This window comes from Rattus rattus, chromosome 8 (assembly GCF_011064425.1).
Source record: "Rattus rattus isolate New Zealand chromosome 8, Rrattus_CSIRO_v1, whole genome shotgun sequence".
Lineage (NCBI taxonomy): Eukaryota > Metazoa > Chordata > Mammalia > Rodentia > Muridae > Rattus > Rattus rattus.
The window spans coordinates 27,701,060-27,722,388 of NC_046161.1; the positions used below are offsets into that span (position 1 = coordinate 27,701,060).

A 21,329-nucleotide genomic window follows, 5' to 3' on the forward strand; every position below is an offset into this window, starting at 1 on the left:
CTTGTCCCGGCCTGTGTGCCTCGTTTACTTCAGATGATTCCGTGGAGGGACTCTTCATCTGAACCTCCTTTTCTTTCAGATTTGTTTGCATCACACCTCAAAAGAAGATTGTTCCCCTCGTCTCCTCTCAGTCCATATGCTTTCCACTGTGTGATGGCTTATTCCAGGACATTCTCGATACACTAGCTTATGCTGGTCTCCGCTCGCTCCTCCTAGCTCTCTCACCTGTGACCCTGTGTATGTGTTTCTCTAGAGAGAACAGGTCAGATGTGAGTTGGGTCAGCCTCATACTTCCAGGAGGTCAGTACTTTGGATGACAGCCTTTGTTAGACTCATTGTCTCAGCTTCCGTGGGGAAATTAAATCCACGAACTAGGCAGGCTCACCTACTGTCTCAAGCCGGTCTTCCACAGAAGTACAGGAAGACTGAATAAATGCACTCAGGTACTACAACTATGAAGTAGGTGTCTCTCAGTCATGCTAACTTCCTTTCCGAGAGTTCACGCATCCTTGCTGACTTAGAGTTTAAGGAGTTAACCAGTGCGAGACCATGAGCATCTTTGGAACTCTCTGTTAAACTTTGCCTGTTCCCTGTAGGGGTTGTCAGAAATGATCCTTCCACGTGCTCAATTGCTGAACAACAGCCAACCCAGTGTAACCCTTCCATCCCTTTCCCATCTACCACAACTGAATTCATTCATAGAAATACCCTGTCCCATCCCTGTTACTCAGCATTATTTTGACTTGAATATTCCTATCAAAATCCTACATTGTATCAGAAGACAGAAATAACTGTTTTTATCAAAATTCACTTATCATGACTTACTATATGTGGATGGGTGTTTTGCCTGTGTGTATATTTACCTCATGCATGCCGTATGCCTCTGGAGGCCAGAAGAAAGCATTGGGTTCCCTGGACTTGGAGTTATAGGTGATTGTGAGACTTCAGGCCAGGGAATTGAACTCGTATCCTCTGGAAAAGCAAACAGTGCTCTTAACTCCTGAACCATTTCTCCAGTCCCCAAATTAATTTTTTTTAAAGCAAAGTCTCAACTCTCCTATGCTGGCCTTAAACTTGCTATATGGTGAAGGAGAACCTCGAATTCCTGAGTCTCTTTCCTTTAACCTCCAAAGTCCTGCGATAACAGGTGTGTGCCTCTGTCTGTTAGAACAGAACCTTGACAGGAGTTAGGACGGCAGAGTCTAGCTGTACAACTGCATTTCTCAATATGTTTGGTAGTGGTCGTTGGATATAACAGTTACTGCCATTAAAATGAAAGATGCTATTTCTATGGAAGACTTTCAGGATCTTCTTTAAGGACAGATGCCTTTGTCCTTTAATCAAGAATTAATGCCTTTGTCCTTTCTACTTCTTTCTCCCTAGAATGTGAGCATGATACCCAAGAATTGGGGTGGGACAGATACTATTTTGGCATCAGGAAGATGTAGAAACAGCATGCTCTGAGGATGGCTGAATAGGAACACACACCAGACTCTGATGACCATAGACTATCCTCTTCTAGATGCTCTGTAATGGATGGGGGAAATCCTACAAATCCGTTTAAGCACTGTTTGCCTTGTGTCATCTATTCGCACATATGCAAAATTGAAGTTTCCTGAAGTTTTTCTGCATCTCCCTAGGAATCTTGTCCTGGTAGCAACCTGATAGGAAAATCAGGGGGGCTACACTTAGTGAGAGCCAAGACAGTTGGAAAGGTCAGAGCTCTCTGGTCACTCAGGAAACCTGTCTTACACCTGATAAATTGACGGTTTAGAGGTTTGTAACAAATAGACCTTTCCTTGCCTGTTTAAATTCTCTCTCACTATAAAGGCACAAAAGTGCCACATGCTCACTTCCCTCACCTCCTGTGCCTCGGGAGACTGAAGGGCAAACCACGGAAAGACAAAGAAAAAGGGACACAGGAAAACAAGTGCTGAGTCATCCCCGTGCCCAGTGTGGGAGAGTACAGTGGAGCTGAGGCGGACTCCCGGCCTGGGCAGAGTTCATTTGCATCACATCACCCGTCTGCATTCCAGTAGCCTTTGAACCTATAGCATTGTTTATTACACTTCTTTTCAAGTTAATTAATCCTTAAATGTTTATGAATGTTTTTATGAAGACATTAAAAAAAAAAAACCTACCTTCTAGTTTGTTTACACCATTGGTGGTGAAGTTCGGTTCCTGGCACGAGGGTACCAGAAGGCTGCTATCCCACTTCGACATTCCTAAGTCTCTCTCTCTCTCTTTTTTTCTCCAGACTTTTCATTCCTTTCCCCAAGGAGAACTCTGGGCAGCCTGCTCGGCCAGTCAGTCAAGCATGCCCAGACGGGTCTGAAGCTATGAGCAGATTTCAGACTTTGTACTGAGGCTCTTACCCTGCATGCCTCAGGCCAACCTCCTTTAGTGTTGCAAATGTCAAATAGTTTTGGTGCTCGGTGAAAGGTTCTGGGAGGAACATTTCTTTGTTTGTTTGTTTTGCTTTTTAAAATCATCCTTAGGCCGTGAGTTTACCTCATGGGAGAACACTTGCCTAGCATGTACAGGCCTATGGAGTCAATCTTAGAATAGAAAAAAAAAGGGGTGGGGGAGATTATTACTGTGTATAAACAAAAACCCACAAATATGACTTAAAATGCATGAAGTCAAACATGGATCGGAACTTTCATCAGCAATTGAAGTATTTGAAAATAGTTTAGGAGCTTGTTTAGGGACATTCGAAGGGGACACCGAAGGATATATTGTCTTGTTGCAAATAAACATTCTATTTAAATGGATGCCCTAGTGCGTTCCAGGTGAGGCCGAGTCAGCTCTCTGGGTCTGCAGGACCTGCATCCACAGTCAGCCAACCATAGGCTGAAAACATTCCAGAAGAAGAAAAAATTGTACTGAACGCCTACAAGCTATTTTCCCTCTTCGTCAGCACAGAAAAACAGCTACTTGCATAGCCCTGATCGTGTGTTAGATATTATACGTAATCTAGCGATTGCTAGAGGAAGGGTTTAGGTTATATGCAAATACTGCATTGCTTTATGTAATTGTCTAGAATGTCCAAGAACTGTGGGATGGGCCTGTCTAAAGCTGACTCCCCACAGACTCTGAAAGATGACTGCATTTGTTCCTAGTTCATTTGATATTCGTTTGTATTGTAGATCAAGTCGGGGCTGCAGAACAAAGAAACCAAATGCCTAATATTATGATACTAACCTCCCAGGTCATGAATATTTTAATTATGTTCTGACCTCTCTCACTCCATGGCAGGAAGACTGATCAGTTCAAAGTAGCTCGAGGTCTTTCTGGCCTACACCAAACATTTGCAGGAAGAGGGAAATTTTTCAATCACTTTCACGGTCTCAGGCTCAAAAGGAAACATTAAGAAAAATTGAGGTTTTTTTTTCACTTTCTTCACTTTCTCAGAGATTTGGGTAAGATTCAAGATACACGATTGGCATTTTGTTGTTGTTGTTGTGTCCTGAAGAAGTTACTAAATACCCCAGAGAAAACTTCTCTGTTATTAAGGAAAACAGACCTACACATGTAAGTGTTGCAAACCTCACCTTGTTACCAAGGACGTTAATGTTCCTGAATGGAGTAGCATTCCAAAGGAAAAGATTGATAAACAGAATTTGGGGGTTATTATTTTTTTTCCTTTTCTTTTTTTCGGAGCTGGGGACCAAACCCAGAGCCTTGGGCTTGCTAGGCAAGCGCTCTACCACTGAGCTAAATCCCCAACCCCATTATTTTTTTAATAGAAGGGTTTAGCTAACCTGGTAAGAAAATACTGAGTTAAGCTAGACTTCCTGATCCATCAGAAACGAACCCTGCTTTGAGTAATAATTCTTTGTATAGTGTCTTTGCTAGGGTTTTATTGCTGTGAAGAGACACCTTCTTATATAGGAAAACGTTTAATTGGGGTCGGGTTACAGTTTCAGAGGTTTAATCCATTATCATCGTGACAGGAAGCGTGGCGGCATGCAGGCAGACATGGTGCTAGAGAAGGAGTTGAGAGTTCTACATCTTGATCTGAAGGCAGCAAAAGGAGGCTGTGTGCCACACTGGGTTTAGTGCGAGCACTAGGAGACCCCAAAGCCTGCCTCCACAGTGACACACTTCCTCTGACAAGACCACACCTACTCCAACAAGGCCCCACCTGCCAATAGTGCTACTCCCTATGGGACAACCATTCAAACACATGAGTCTATGAGGGGCCATATCTGTTCGATCACCACATACAGCTATTGCTAGAGAGCTTTGCCCCTGCCTAGACCATGTTTTGTCTTTTGCCTTTGTGGTACTGGGGATTGAACCCAAGACACCATGTTTGCTAGGTGAGAACTCACCACTAAGCTACATCTTTAACCTACCTTTTGGTTTTATACTCCTGGATAAAAGGATGGTAGGGGCATGTATTGCTGTTTTGCTATTGGCTAAAGATACAGATGCCGACATTACCTGCTGTGTTGACGACTTTTCTTGTTCTTATGACAGATAACTGGCAACTTAAAGAAGGGAAGGTTTATTTTAGATCAAGGTTTGAATATAGAGTTTGCCATGGCTGGACAGGCGTGGCGATAAGAGCAGCTAGCTGTACTTGTAGAAGTCTGAAGTAGCTGGTCCCATTGTGTCCAAAGTCAGGAGCAGAGAGGTGCTCAGCTAGCTTTCTGTTTTTATCCAGTCTGCAATCACAGCCCAGTGCTGTGGGCACTCAAGGTGGTTCTTCCCACTCAGTTAAACACCTCTGGATAAACCCTCGGCAACTGTGGTTTCAATGTGGAATGCCTCCATTGGCTCAAATATATGAATCCTTCATTATTAATTGTCGGTACTGTTTCTAAACGTTGTGGAACTTTTAGGAGGTGGAGCCTTAGAGGAGGAAGTGGGTCACTGAGGGCCCACTTCCTGTTCATTCTCTGCTTCTTGAGCGTTGATACAATGTGAGCACCCTGCTCCTGTTACCATACCCTCCCTTCCTGTTGCTGTGTTGGATACTGTCCCTCCCGCACTGTAAGCCCAAATAAACTCTTTATCCTTTAAGTTGCTTCTCTCAGAGTATTTTGTCTCAGGAGAGAGAAAGTTGCCGTGGCAGCAGCCCACTCAGAGGTTTGTTTCCTATTTGATTCTAAATCCCACCAAGATGACTATCAAAATGAACTGTCACACTTGTTAAGTTGTAGATTTTTGTCTGGTAAAGTTGCAAATATTTCCCCCTAACCCCCATAAAACAAATCCATCTCAAAGACTTCTAACATGTTGGACTTTAACCAGTTTTAATAAAATCAAACTTGGCAACTTTTACATTTCTTTGCTAGAGATTACTTGTAACAATGATTCATTTCAAATGCTCTGCAAATCTGTCATGATATCACTGACTTAAGTATTTGCTGGATGTGTAGTATCTCTCTGTATAATATCCTTCTACACACCGTCCCCATTACCACCCAAAAATATTATTGGAACTTTATACTGGATATTATTTATATCGTTGTTTGGAGAATTTTTCTGGAACTACTAGCCAGATTTAGGTTCAGTCTGTCTGTCTTTCTTTTTCTTTCCTTCTTTCCTCCTTTCTTTCTCTCTCTCTTTCTTTCTTTCTTTCTTTCTCTCTTTCTTTAAAGAAGAATTTATTTATTTTTATGTGAGTACACTGTAGCTGTCTTCGGACACACCAGAAGAAGGCATCAGATCCCATGTAGTTGCTGGGATTTGAACTCAGCACCTCTGGAAGAGCAATCAGTGCTCTTAACCACTGAGCCATCTGTCCAGCAGGTCCAATGTTTCTTTCCTCTGATGGTTAGGATCCCCTTCATCTAGATGTTATATATTTTCGGTCCACCTGATCCTTTGGTAGTTTATGTTTTAGCTATTGTTTTAATCTTCCAAATGCCTGTTTTCTAGACTATAAAAAAGATTAAATGATTCATTAATTCCATTTTCATGGGCAGGAGTGTTTTCCCAGTGTGTAAGTCTGTACACTACGTGTGTGCCTAGGGCCCACAGAGATGAGAAGAGGGAATTGGATCTCTTTGAACTGAAGCTCTAGACAGTTGTGAGGCATCAGGTGGGTTCTAAAAGCTGAGCCCAGGTCCTCTGCAAGAGCAACAAGTGCTTGTAATCAGTGAGCCATCTCTCCAGCTTTGACGTTTATAGTATTGTGTTTATCTTGTAACTCATCAGAGTAGGGAATTCTCATTTTATTTTATGTGTTGGATGTTTTCCCCTGCATGCATGCACATGTCTGTTGGATTCCCTGGATCTAAAGTTACAGATAGTTGTGAGCCACTATGTGACGACTGGGGATTGATTCCAAGTCCTCTGCAAGAACAAGTACTCTTAACTACCGAGCCGTGTTCCCAGGCCCCTCATACTATTTTTATGATCAATCCTCCCCACCCCCATATACAATAATATTATAATCAAGTGATGATGCTTTCCTGCCCCTTTGCCATCAGGAATAATTCTCAACTTCATAAAGCACTCTCATAATAGTGTTGAGTGATAGAGCGAGCACCTTTTCTTTGGATAATATGCCCATACTTTTTTGTTTATTTCAGAACAACAAACACCTTTATTACACGAGCTATGAATGACTGTTTATTTGCCTTCCCGGGCTTTGGTCTTCCACAGATAGAACTCCAAGTCCTCGCCTTCCAGCACGTAGCCATCTGCTCTGCCACACTGGCCTGGTCTTGAGGCAGTGCAGGTGAGAAGCTCGCCCTGCTGGAATTGGCATTCTTTTCCCTTTCAATGTATTTCTTCTGAATTTTCTTTGATCATTGTTTGTTTGTTTAAAATCTCTTCCCCCTCAGGAGTCAGCTTGGTCCTGTTCTTGCGGCCCAGGGGCAGTGCATAGTGGGACGGTATGCTGTCAATAAGCACAACGCAGTTCCTCACAAGGGTCTTGATTGGACAAGCTCATTATTGGATGCATTGTAGACAATATCAATGATGCTCGGTTTGCCAGTACAATACTCAGAGCCCCAGGAAAAGTTCCCCGCTCCTCGAACTCGGACTGTGTATATGCAGCAAGGGCCAATCTTAGTGTTGGCAGCAGGCTGTCCCAGCTCATACTTCTGCCTCTTGTGGTAGGGTTTACTCTTACTCCTGGTCTTGCGGCTTACGCCAGTTGTCCCAAAAGATGCCCATCGCTCGGCGCTGGCTGGAAACAGGAAGCCTAACATGCTGATACGTAGTGTGATGTAAGGGCTGGGAGTATACAGCTCAAGGGTAGAGCCTTGTCCAGCTCTTAAGAGACGTTGAGCTAGGAGGTAACTGGACAACTAAGGTGAGGGCAGATTTAGAGGTGCTGAGCTAGGAGTAAAGGGCATGCAAGCTGTGGAAGGCTTAGAAGAACCCAGCCATACAACCAAGAAGGCAGTTTAAGAATAAGCTTGTGTGTGTGTGTGTGTGTGTGTGTGTGTGTGTGTGTGTGTGTGTGTGTGTGTGTCTGTCTGTCTTTCAACTGTGGATCCTAGCTATCTCCTGGGCGGGTGCGCACCTGAGACCAGCCGGGAGCACAAAGTGGGACAGCCAAAACACTCCCGCTACACAGCCCGACACTTTCATACTTTTCTTTCATACTTTTATCCAAAAAAGTAGATTTTTAGGAAATTAAACACACAGGAAGAGTACCCTTGGACTGCCCGATGTTTACTTTTACCCAGTGTCCTTCTTCTGCTGGTATATCTGAGGCCCGCATTCTCTCGTGTTGAAGACAGGAAGTGTGCTCCATTTGATACTAAGGCTCCATTCAGGTACCATTATGTGGATGTTTTCCATATATAGTAACTATAATGTTTTCCGAGCTCACCCAGCATTTCAAAATAAACAAATAAAGTTGCTGTTTGGACAGTTAAAAGATGTTTTGAAAGCTGGAGATGAACTCGGGAGGTGTGCTTGGAACAGGAAGCCCAGCTCCTGCTCTTTGGACCAGGATGCCCCGTCCAGGTGACAGGAGGGGCCAGACTAGTAGCATTCTTGCTTCTGCCAAATGGCCCTGGTCACTGCGCTGGCTTTGCCAAGGGCAGGCCCCACGATAGGCTCTGCGGACTGAATGCTGAAAACAGAATACTTCACTGTGCCTCTTGCCTGTGCAGCAGGCTTGTCTGCCCCAGATCACACTTGAATAGATGAAAAGAATCCGTTTTTCTGCCTTGGCCTGAGGCCTGCCGTGGAGGCCACAAAGGCGCTTACAGACAAACTTAAGTGGAAAGGCAGCAAAGAAAGCAGAGGGAAGACTTGGGAAACTGGAAGAGGACACAAACATGGCCGTTTCCAACTCATGCAGATTATCGGTCGCCCCGTGACCTTCTCGTTCTCATTTGGAGACATGAAAATTGCAAAGCAACCCATTCTAGCCTCTTGGGATTTCTCCGAAGGAACATTCTGTAATCGCTTGAAGAAAATCTGTCAGCTCTAAGGGGAGGGAGGGCACCTTTGAAGAGGAGAAGACCTTGTAAGGAAGACGGATTTCATCCCTGAATCTGGAGCCAGGGATTCAAGAGTTTCTCAAAAGTAAGTAAGGGAAATGTGTATCATGTGTGACAGTGATTTCTAGCATTGTGCTTTGTCTGGCTGGGTAATCGTAAGGACTGGCCCCCGCTATTTGAAAGCTGTCTTTGGGAATACTGGGAAGGCAAGTCCTTATTGTAGTCTTGTTCAGGTGAAGAGCCAGTAAGCTAGGAATCTCTCGCCTGAGCATGGACAACTCCTGCAGGTTATCTGAGGTCTTTGACATTGAATACAGTTCTGACAACATAAGAGAGGGTCGGTCTATAGCTCTGAGTCAGGGTTGAGCATTGGGTGGAATCTAAGGGGTTTATGCCAGTGAGGAAGCTTGATTCTGCTGGGCACTGGAAGGGCTACCTTTTGGCTGTTTCTGGATGACAGGAAACATTTATTTGGGGAGGAGAGTAAGTAGTAAGACTATCATGATAGTCAAAAGCTTTCAAGTCTATGATTTTGATGGTGAGTCTTCCTCTACATATGACTTTATTTTTAGCCTTCTTTGCTATCTTTCTGTTGCCAATCTTTGCTGATGTGTCTGGCCTGGACACCCGAGCAACTGTATCAATACCAGCAGTTATGCATGTTAACCTGTGGGTTCCTGGCTCTGCCCCAGAACGACCAAATCAGAAGACTGTGAGGAAAGACGAATGCACGTATCTAATTCTATTAAATTTGAGAAGATCCGGGTTCTGAAGGACTAGAGACCCAACTTTAAATCATACTGCTGCTGGTTGTATGCGATGTTAAGGAAATCATCCAACCTTTGTCTCATGTCTCCAGGCTACAAAGCAGATATAATTGTACTTAATTGAGTCTATTTTTGGAAATGCTAAATGACATATTTATAATTAATGTGCATAGCTTAGCATGGAGCAAAGTAAGGGTCTCACATATGTGAGTGCTTATCTGAACAAACACACGACTTGTGCCCCATGCCTAACTGTTCACATTAATACCATGCCATACTCTGGGTCTATCTCTGTACCTAGAACTCCAGGTGGCTGCATATCAAGTTGATTTACATTTTACCAACCCGTCCCACTTAGCCACACATCCCCACACCCTGCTGTACAAGCAAGTAGCTAGGTGCCTTGAGCCCTTGTCCCAAGTATTTCCCAGGCTAACTTTCTCTGCTGACCTCATCCTTGCCGTTCCTTGCCTTGTTCTTCCTGTCCCTCTGCCTGCTGGCTCTGTTTTCTGGCTTCCATTTCTGCTGCCTAGCTCAGTGCGCTGGCTTCCTGGCTCCCCGTGCTGGTTTGTGGTCCCAGCCTCTCTTTAAACTGCGTGTTATCTTTATTTTGGCACTATTTGCCATGTTCTGAAAATACTGCCCTCCTTCCTCCCTTTTCCTGCGGACCTCCCAGGGGTGCAATGAGGTCCCCCATCCTTTGTCAGGAAGAGGTTCCAAATTCCCTGTGAACAGACCCAGATGGAGTAATGGAAAACAATTGGATATTTGTTCAAAAACCACTCCCCTCCTGGCTACAGTCATTCATTGGTCCATATTCCATTTTATAAACATCTTTATGCTTTACTTTTAAAATCATTTTCACTTCTTTGTCTTTGAAGATCGGAAAGGAGATTTTGGTGTTTTGTTTTGTTTTTTGTTTTTTTTAGAGAGAAGGCAGGCTCAGTAAGGTTTGCAAGAGCAATTCAAGTAGCAAGGTAGGCATGCATGTGGCATACAGACATACAGGGAGGCAAAACACCCATACATATTAGATAGATAGATAGATAGATAGATAGATAGATAGATATGTACATACATACATACATACATACATACACACATATTAGATAGATAGATAGACAGACAGACAGACAGAGACTGTGATAATTATGGCTGCTTCCACCTCAAGCAGCCGGTTATTAACTGCTCAGGGCTTGAGATGCCGACTATGTCCGAGTAAGTGGTACTTCCCCCTTCTCATGCTTGTTTGCTTTGAACAACTGAGTCCTCTCCTCAAGAGAGCCACAGAGAAAGAGAGCATCCTTGGCACAGTTGCCTCTCCTTCGTGGTTGAGCGAACGTATAGGCTCTACACAAGGTAGCCTGAAGTAATGTCAACGAACTTGTTCTTGTGTCTTTGCGATGGAAGGAGTCAGAATATGTGATCTTCCTTAGCATTCCCGGGGTGTGGCTAGAGGAACGGCAGCAGTCCATCCTTTCCCCAGAGCAGCTCCTTGGGTCTCTGGTGGGAGCCAAACTAGGACTCATTACATATCTGCTAGCCCTTACTCGGCAGACCCCTCCTCTCCACTTCCATGTAGAGAGGGCAATTAGTTTGTATTCTCTCTCTGAGTCTCTGTCTCTCTTGTAGAAGCAGAAACTTCGCTTCTTGGCCCAGTTTTTCACGAGCGGTTAGCACACTGTGATAACAGTTTAGAGGCACATTTATTTGGGCTGAAGGAGGCTTGGTACCTGTGTCTCTTTGTAGGTTATAGTGCTGCAGCCTGAATTCTAGGACCCTCTCTCACAGTTACACTGCTTAGAAGCTATTAAAGAATGATTTGAATGTGTGTATGTGGTACGGTGTGTGCATATGAGTGAAGGCGCCTTGTGGGCCAGAGGATCCTCTCAGAGCTGGGGTTGTGAGCCACCTGACGTGACTGCTGAAAACCAAACTCTGGTCCCGTGGAAGTACAGTTCATGTTCTTGACCACTGAACAATCTCTCAAGCATTTCTTTAAAAATAATTGATGTCTTCAGAAGGTTAATTCAATGACCATGAAGTAATAAACTATGAACTGAATAGATTTAGGTTTACAGAAACCCAAACAGAAACATGAATGGAATATATGAAACTCAAGGATAAAATTAATGTGGCTGGAGAGATGGATCACTGGTTAAGAGCACTGACTGCTCTTCTAGAGGTCCTGGGTTCAATTCTCAGCAACCACATGGTGGTTCACAACCATCTGTGATGGCATATGATGTCCTCTTCTGGTGTGTCTGAAGACAGCTACAGTGTACTCATCATATATATAAAATAAATGAGTAAATACTCTTTAAAAAAAAAGGAGTAAAATTAATGACTATGTAGGCCAGGTCCTGAGAGAATACACTGAGAACTGAATCTGTTTCCTATAATAAACTAGATCTAGGGAGTAATTAGTATCAGACAACATTAACTCTGTTCCCGGCTGCTCAAGGATTGTACTCAGCTAAAAAGCTATTGCGTTTCTATTGGAGCATGCGTGAACTTTGGGGCATCACTTACTTTGGTGCCAAAGCAAGGGCTAAGCATAAAATCCGTTTTAAAACCCATCTCGGGACTTCCCATGTGAAAATAGGAAGTGTTAGCAGCAGAGAAGGTTTTAAGAGACAGGTCTCCTAGTGCAATCATAATGGTCTCTGTAATCCCAACACTCCGGAGGCTGAAATAAGAGGGGCTTCCCTTTTGGACAAGCTTGGGCTACACAGTGAGACTGTACCAAAAAAGAAAAGAAACGAAAGAAAGAAAGTTCTCTACTGGGAATCTTTTATAACTGATCACTGAGCTCTATGTATCAGCTAGGGTGAGGGAACGCTTTTTGTTTGTTTGGTTTGGAGCGTGTGTGTGTGTGTGTGTGTGTATGTGGTGTGTGTTTGTGTGTATGTGTGTGTGAGTGTATGATGTGTGTGTTGTGTATATGTGTGGTGTGTGTGTATGATGTGTGTGTGTGTGTGTGTGTGTGTGTGTGTATGGTGTGTGTGTGTGTGTGTGTGTGTGTGTGTGTGTGGTGTGTGTGTGTGGGGTGTGTGTGTGTGTGTGTGTGTGTGTGTGCACATGTTTGTGGCAGCAGAGTTGACCCATCTGTCATTGCTATGGGGGACTATGAAAGGGAGAATGGTATATTGTATGGATATATGATTATATAAATATAGTGTAAGCATTTATTGACATGAAAAGCTAAACAGTACTACTAAGGAGAGAAATTAGATTACATGCAATATCTCCAGTATGGTCTTGTTGGTATAATTTTTAAAAATTCATCATTGCTCAATTACATGCTATCTATTGATTTGCACGTATGCCATGGAATACATGTAGACGAGAGCTTATAGGAGTCCATTCTTCCTCTATCGTGTGGGCACAGGGAATTGAATTCAGGCCATCAGTCTTGGCAGCAAGTCTCCTAACCTACTTAGCCATCTCATTGGTCCCAGTAAAAAGCTTTTAATCTATGTATTCAAAGTTATATATTAAAATATTAACAGCGATTATGTCTAAATTATGGTTCTGTCTTTTTTTTTCATGTTACCACCATTTCTAATTTTGTACCTATAAGCTTGTATTGTTTTTCTTTCTTTTAAAATCTTGACTGTTGTTCAGATATGTAGACTACTCTGCATAATGTCTCTGGACAAACAATTATTTTCACTTAAACACAAAAGGTGCTCTTCCTTTTGGGCATCTGAAGTAGGATTCAGGAGCAGCTTAGTAGGTCATCAATTACTCATGTGTCCCATGCTCCCGGTGTTGACTCCCGGTGTTGACTCCCCGCACCTCCGCTGATTAAAGCTGTGTTTCTTCATTAGGAAGGCTGAGGAGAGTTCCACGATACAGGGCTACCAGGCAGGGGCTCTGGCGGAGTGGTCTACTGTGGCTCACTTGATGGCCCTGAATGTATGTGGGAAATCAAGCTGTCCTTTGAGGTAGGACGGTTCTGGTGGCAGCTCTCAGGCCTCTTCACTGAGTTCCTGCTGCGGCTGGCCACTGGGGCCATCTCTAACACTTTAAAATTAGTTCCCGACACAGATTCCTAAAAGCGTGGTCTGACATGGAAGAGATACTTCTGAGAAACAAACTCAGTTCAACCCAAAGGCTATGCACCAGCAGACGAGGCTTTATGCAATAGTTTGTCTTTGTTCCCCGAGTGACCTTTCCGCCGACACCATCCCCTACAGAAAAAAAAATGCAAGCACTTTCGCATCCTGTCCCTAGCCTCCTCCGGAGCCCTAGCAGAGAATAACGGCAGCTGCGCGACTTTTCCATAAGGTAAATACTTTATTTACTTTCGTGTTTAATTTCTGCCGCTGCCCAATGTTTGCACAGCTGTTTGATGTCTGTAAGCCCACAGATTAGCTCTTGCTGTTTTCATCTCCCTTAAACTCCAAGTGCTGGGAACCAGAGGCACTCCCTGTTTGCCTTTCTCTGCCCAGCCTTTAGCATGGTCCCTACTGTACAGGTAAGAACTTAATTAGGAAGGTTGCCTCTCAGTAAGCTGTCCTCATTTCCTTGAAGCTAGCTTTCTCCCTCGGTAAAAAGAAAAGATGAAATCCCTGACCTGCTCAGGGAACACAGGGTGATTGGCTTCCCTGCTAAAGGACACCATTGAAGTGATACTGAGTAATCTGCTGTTTGGCTTAAGAAACCACAAGGGGGGGTTGGGGATTTAGCTCAGTGGTAGGCGCTTGCCTAGGGAAGCGCAAGGCCCTGGGTTCGATCCCCAGCTCCGGAAAAAAAAAGAACCAAAAAAAAAAAAAAAAAACCACAAGGGGTGGGGTGAGGTGGGTGGGGCAGAAAGAGGATGGGGGCTAGTTTGGAGGCGGGGCTAGTTGTGACTATGGAATGGATTGGATAGAAAAATTGCTCTCTTACCCTGGCTTACTTGCCTATCAAAAGATATGAAGGGGTGTTGGGCATGGTGACACATGCCTGGAATCTAAGCCTCGAAAGCTGAGGTAGTGGGATCCTGAGTTCCAGGCTGTCCTGAGCTGCATAATGAGATTCTCTTTGAAAAAACCCAAACGGAAGCAACCAACAAGCAACTTAATTGTCACTCCCTCCCACCCCAGAAAAAAAAAAAATCCAGTAAAGATGTGTTTGAAACGCGTAGAAATGCTTTATCTATGTAGAAGAACCTAGTCTGAATCACTGTACCTGAGAGTGGAATTTTCTTTGGTGTCCTTAGGGGTCAAGGGAAAAGGCACCGCCAACTACAGCGAAAAGAAAAGCAGTGATAGGAACCGAAGAGCAAAGGTTTTCTTACCCTTTGTAGAGCAAAGAGGGTGGAAAGTGGGTTCTCATGTGGGTAGGGGGCGCTCTCCTCGGATATGTAAGACTGCCTGGTGTGTGAGGCAGCTTTTTGTTACCAAACTTAAGGAAGTTAGCTTACCTAGAGAAAAGGTCTATATTGGCTTACAGGTTTGGAGCCTCAGCTGGTCCTGTTAACTTGGACCAGAGCTGGCACATCATTAAGGTAAGGCATGGCAGACACATGGAGTGAACCGATTTACTCAAGGCCAAGAAACAGAAGAGAACTGAGTCTTACTATCCTTTCCAAGGGCTCCCTTCAGTGATCTCAAGACCTCCCACTGGGTGGCACCTCTTTTTAATTAACATACATTTATTGGTGGGTCTCATCATGATATTATTATGGAAGTGTATTGTGTACTTTGATCTTATTCATGTCCCTCTCCTGTCCTCTGTCCCCTCTCTCTCTCTGGTCTTCCTTTCTCAGATAGGCTCCCTTCTATTTCCATGCTACCCCTCCATAGCCCCCACCTCTACGTTCTGTATATGAGAGAAACATGATACGTGTCTTTCTGACCTGGTATGATTTGCTTAACACAAACTTCAGCTTCATCCAATTATCATTTTGTTATTCTCTATGATTGAATAAATGCCCCGTTGGATACATATACCCCATTTTCTTTTAAAAACATTTAAACTTCTTATTATTACTGTATATGTAAGGTGTGTGTGTGTGTGTGTGTGTGTGCGCGCTTGCACATGCTGTAGAGTCAGGTAAAAGTCAGAGGACAACTTTCGGGAGTCAGTTCTCTTCTTCCACCATGAGTTCTAGGGATTGAACCCAGGCCATCCGACCTGGTACCAAGTGCCCTTTGCTGAGCCACTTCGCCCGTCTTACACACTTGTCACACAACCATTGGTAGGCTTGTAGACTGTCGGTATATCTTAACCATTGTGAATAGTGTTCGGAGACAATGGATGTGCAGGAAGGCTCAGTAGTAGGCTGGCCTAATGCCACTTGGATAGATTCCCAGCATTCCTAGGGGGGAACAGCTGGATCACTTGGCAATTCTAGTTTTAGTCTTTTTTTTTCTTTCAAGATATAGTCTTAATATTTATTCGAGGCTATCCTGGAAAATTGCTGTAGAGCCCAGGCTTACCTCAAACTCGTGATCCTTCTGTCTCTGGCTCCGAAGCACTGGGACTATTAGCTGTTTGAGGAGCCTCTGTGCTGTTCTCACTGTGTTTGCCCTAATTGACATTCACACCGGAAGTATACAAGCCCTTCGCTCCCAGCTCTCCAGCCCTTGTTGTTGGCTTTCTTGACTGGTAGAAGTCCAAATCTCAGCGTAGTTTTGATTGCATTTCCCTGATGGCTAAAAAAAAATATTGAACATTGTTTTCATTTATTTATTGACCATTTGTACGCCATCATTTAATATATTTTTTGAGATTATAATACCCACCCCCTTTTCCTCCATCCAACCCATCCTATGGACTCCCTCCTCCCTCCCAATATATATATATATATATGCGTGTGTGTAAGTATATGTGTGTATATATGTATGTATATATATGTGTGTATATTTCAATGTATAAGTACAACCTGCTCAGGCTGTATAATGTTACTTGTATGTATGTTTTCAGGGATGACCACTTGGTTCTGGATGAGGATGTGCTCCTCCTGGAGAAGACTGCTCTCACATCCTGTAGTTGTCTGGATTGAGGCCTCGTGGGCTGTCTTCCTTCCACTTAGCTCGTCCATTGGCGTTGTCTTGTTGACATCCTCTTTTAGGACATTTACTGACTGAGCTATCTCCTCAGTCCCAAATGCCGCTCTCTATTGCCATATAGACTTTATGAATCTCTCCTTGCTTTCACTTCCCTCAAAGTCAACAATGCCTCCCTCATACTTGAATAAACATTGGGCCTTCTACTGAACACTTACCCCAAGAGGCATTCTGAAGCAACAAAGTTATCATTTTCTTACCTGCTCAACACTCTCTCTTTGTTTATACCATTTTACAAACTATCCGGTTGCCCTAAGCAAGAGGGTTGTTGCTTTTTATTTTTAAAACCCATCAAAGACTACAGAGAAAACAGTTTTTAGATTACAGCATGACCTGAGAATGAGGGAGTGAGCTGCTGGGTCTGTGCGTTGCCAGCTCTGCTGGAGCCCGGCCTTTATATCACTCAGAGGAGTTATGCTGTTTGTTTTCAACATGAAATACATAGAGGGAAAATTGAGTGGGGAGCAGGGGACTAATATTTTGATAGGGTAGTTTTATTGTTCTGTTTGCTGTATTATGACCCCTGGCCCCCACTATGTCCAAGCTCATCTGTACTTAAACACAAAATAACTTTCTAAGCCAAGTACAGTGATTAAAAAAAAAAAACAAACCAAAAAACCAACAACATGCCATATAGGATTATCTAGCACAGCTCCTCTCAAGTTGCCTGGGAAACCTCCTATCTTCTGCATTCAGTTTCAGAAGCATAGGTGAACTCTCAGCCAACATGTATTTTGAATCCGGCAGGAAAACTCAGATGCTTTAGACGGTCTGAAATGCATTCAGCTCTGGAAACTGGAAGTCATAAAAGACAAGATCGTGGGAGGGGAATTGCTGGGAGCACCCTGGGAAAGCAGCGGCCTGGGGTTGAGTGACCTCTCTTTGATCTTTCGCTTTCCCAAGTCACTTTCCCATGCATTCCCTCCATGCTGGCCTCAGTTCTTTAGATCTAATAAAAGGCTTTGGGGTTGGAAGCATCACCACGTGTCTAAGACGAGTGCTGATTCAGGAAAGCCTGAGCTTGGAGGGAGGAATGAAGCATTCAGTGTATTTACAGTAAAAAGTGTGTGTGTGTGTGTGTGTATGTGTATGTGCATGTGTATGTATGTACATGTATAAGTGTGCACGTGTGTGTGTATGTGTGTGTGGTGTGTGTGCAAGTGTGCATGTGTGTGTGCATGTATATGTATGTGCATGTGTATGTGTGGACATGTATAAGTGTGCACGTGTGTGTGTGTGTGCGCGTGCGTGCGCATACGCGGATGTGTGTCTTTTCTCATAGTATCATCCCACCATAATCACAGCCACCAAAAGGAATTAGTTGTGATTCTCCCAAGTCACCACAATGAAGTATGCCTCTAAAACAGCATGCTTGCTGGGAAACAGAGCTTCAAAAAGGCTCAGGTACTATCCCAGCACTCAGGAGGCAGGTGCAGCGCAACCCCTAGTTCGACACCATTCTACACAGTGAGTTTCAGGACAGCCAGGGCTATGTAGAGAAACCCTATCTTAAACATCAACAACACCACCACAAACAAAAAACTCTGTACTACACTCCTCTCCAAGACATTTTGTTGCCTCATATCCCAAAATGTAATGGTCGCCTTTTTGTCCATTATACTTTGCACAAAGCTCTACTCGATTGTGCTTGATAAGAAACACAATTAACATATTATACAAATGTCTACATTTCAGTGCTATTCCTTTCATTGTCTGGCCCACATCTAACTACTAATTATGTGTTGTTATTCTGATTCTGCAGAGTACAGGATCTCTTAAGCTGATTTTCATTGCCCTAAGGAAATACTTGACGCTGTATAGTTTATAAAGAAGAGAGGGTTATATAACTCATAATTTGGGGGTTTGAAATCCTAAACAGTGTGTGTTAGCTCTGGTGAGACCCTCTACCCCCATGGTGTTACATCATGGCAGATGACACCATGGTTGGATCGGACTGTGACTGAGAGAGATCTCAGAATGAGGAAGGAAGCCAGAGACCAAACAGGAGTCAAACTGACTCTTTTATAATCACCTGTTCTCTAAAGAGCAGGGTCCTAGAAGAATGGCCTTAATCCCTTCCAAAGGGCAGGTCCCCCCATGGCCTAACCAACTTCTTCTAGTTCTCACCTTTTAATTGTTCTAACAGCCAGGCATGGTGGTGCATGGCTGTCATCCAAGCCACTAGGAAGGCCTGAGGCAAGACGATGACCTAAGCCCACAAGTTTGAGACAAGTAAAGACATCACAGAAAATGTCTCTTAACACGACCACACAGGGAGTGAGAGATGGGGCATAGAGAGGAGGTTAACCTTTTAGTATAGGGACCACAAAGCTATCTCAGAAAACCATTTTTTTTCCTATTACTTTTAAAAATGCTAACTTTTTAAAAAGAGTGTAAAGTCAGTTATTTCTTTTAAAGATTTATTTATTATATATAAGTACACTGCAGCTGTCTTCAGACACAGCAGAAGGGGACATCAGATCTCATTACAGATGGTTTTGAGCCACCATGTGGTTGCTGGGAATTGAGCTCAGGACCTCTGGAAGAGCAGTTGGTGTTCTTAACCACTGAGTCATCTCTCCAGCCCAAAGTCCACTATTTCAACGTTCTTCATTCTTTTTATTTTGATTTTTTACTTTATGTGTATGGGGTACTTTTTGTCTGCATGGATGCCTGTGTATTACATGTATACCTGGTGCCTGAGGAGGCCAGAAGAGAGCATAGGATTCCCTGAAATTAGAGTTACAGATGGTTAGCGGCAGCTATGTGGATGCTGGTAATCAAATCCAGATCCTCTTGGAAAGCAGCCAGTGTTCTTAATTGCTGAGACATCTCTCCGGCCTTCTTCCTTATTCTTCAGATAAGACAAAAATAGTTGGGACTACAAGAGTCATTGTTTCCAGATTTTCTCTTTAAAAAAAAAATTCCCGGGATTGGGGATTTAGCTCAGTGGTAGAGCGCTTGCCTAGCAAGCGCAAGGCCCTGGGTTCGGTCCCCAGCTCCGAAAAAAAAAGAAAAGAAAAAGAAAATTCCCTACTTTTTTTCTTCTAAATCATTTTCACAGCAATTGAATTCTTCTCCCGTTATAATGGTCAACCCAAGAGGAAAAGTCTGCAGGCTCATTTCACAGGTGGAGCGAGAGAATCTAAGTGACCTGTACAAATGTCTGTGGTCGCACAAGATACAAAATGAAAAGTTACTGCATTTCTCCTCAGCATAGCGATCATTTTCATTCGGAAGGAGAAAGTGCTGCGTATACTTTGTTTTTAATTTCCCTGTGTCTTTATAGTTCAACAAATAAAATCTAATTGTGGGGCTCTGGATGGCTCAGTAGTTAAGAGCCCTTACTGTAAAAGCAAGAAGACCTCATTTCCAATCCCCAGCCCCTTATGTTCAAAAGCTAGGCATGGGCCTGGGAGATGGCTCAGCGGTTAAAGTGCTGGCAGTAAAAGCAAAGGGACTAGGCTTGAGACCCCCAGGACCCATATAAACAGCAGGTAGAAGTAATGGTCCTCCTGAAAGCGGAGGCAGGGGAATCTACGCGCAGCAAGCGGGCTAGAGAGACTCCCCATATGGGTGCACTTTTCATTTGCTCAAGAATGACGCAAAGTCTCAAGAGACTTTACCTCACAGAACAAGCTGAAAGATACCTAACATTAACCTTGAGCCTCCACACATGTGCACACACACGAGCACACATATACATGCGAATATGCATACACACATGTGCAAACACCATACACACATACATATGAAACAAAACCAGCAAAAGCCAAGCGTGAGTTCGTGAGTCTATAAACAGTGCTGAGGACAGGCAGATCTCAGGAGCTTGCTGTCTATCTAGTCTAGCTAAAGAGTAATGTTCAAGTTGAGCAGGAGACCCTGCCTTAAGAAATAAGGTAACAAGAAATAAAGGAAGACACCCACCCCAACACCCCCAGCACCTTTCTTTGCTAAACTATCATTTTTTTATTTGTTTGTTTTTTCTTTTCTTTTCTTTTCTTTTTTTTTTTTTTTTTTTTTTTGTGCTGGGGACCGAACTCGGGGCCTTTCGCGTGCTAGGGAAGCGCTCTACCACTGAGCTAAATCCCCAACCCCACTATCATTTTTTTAAAAGACTCTCAGGATACTTTGCTTTGCTTTGCAAAATATTTAATTTTGTAATCTGAAGTTGTTCTGGGTTTGTTATAATACATAGTAACAAGTAACAATAGAAAAGAAGCAAGTTCAATTTTTTCCGGTTTCCTGTCAGTACCGTTTATCAATATGGACACAGTGGTGCACAACCAAAGCTGAGGCCCTTGCACTCTTACGTTTTTATGAAAGAGATAAAAACAAAGTATCGGTTTCACAGAACAGCAACCCAGCGAAGAGAGCTTTGTGAAAACAAAGGAGGGAGGGGAGGCCAGGGCAGACAGAAACTTTAAAAGCCAGGAGAACGAAGCTGCCTTGAGGACTAGTGGGAGGCAGAGGCGAGGTTGGTGCCAAGTGAATGAGAGAGTAGACTGGATAGGTAGGCAGGGCTTAGGGATTGGAAAGGCTGGAGGAAGAGCTTCAGATTTCACCAGCACTTTGGTTAGAAGCAGGGAACCCTGGAAGGCTCCAAGCAAGGAAAATGAACCATTTCAAAGGCATTCTCAGCCTGATGGTGGTCGTGGTGCATGCCTTTAATCCCAGCAGTGGCGATCTCTGTGAGTCTGGGGCTAGCCTGGTCTACAGAGCTAGTACCAGGACAGCCAAGGTTACACAAAGAAACCTTGTCCGAAAAGAAAGAAAGAAAGAAAGAAAGAAAGAAAGAAAGAAAGAAAAGGAAGGAAGGAAGGAAGGAAGGAAAGAAGAAAGAAAGAAAGAAAGAAAGAAAGAAAGAAAGAAAGAAAGAGAGAGAGAAGGAAGAAAGGCATTCTTTGCTGGCTGTACTGAAACTAGACCTTGGGGAAGAAAGAGTGTAAGCCTACCCCAGGAGTGATCTTGAGAGTCTACCTGGATGTGGATGGCTAAGAGGGAAGGGATTAGGTTCAGATTGGAAGGTGGGTCCTGAAGAATTTCCAGACAAAAATGGGTGCTTTGGCCACAGGATG

General features: G+C 43.6%; 1 protein-coding gene and 1 pseudogene across 1 annotated transcript in view; one reads left to right on the top strand and one right to left on the bottom strand.

The window, feature by feature from the left end:
* Positions 1-6,588: 6,588 nt before the first annotated feature.
* Positions 6,589-7,140, bottom strand: LOC116908300 (annotated as a pseudogene).
* A 1,099-nt stretch (positions 7,141-8,239) lies between these two features.
* Arhgap32 (Rho GTPase activating protein 32) overlaps positions 8,240-21,329 on the top strand; it is a 252,554-nt gene continuing 239,464 nt past the window's right edge. The window contains exon 1 of the mRNA XM_032909362.1: positions 8,240-8,508. The gene's annotated coding sequence lies outside the window, so the exon portion shown is untranslated. The remainder of the gene's footprint in view (positions 8,509-21,329) is intronic.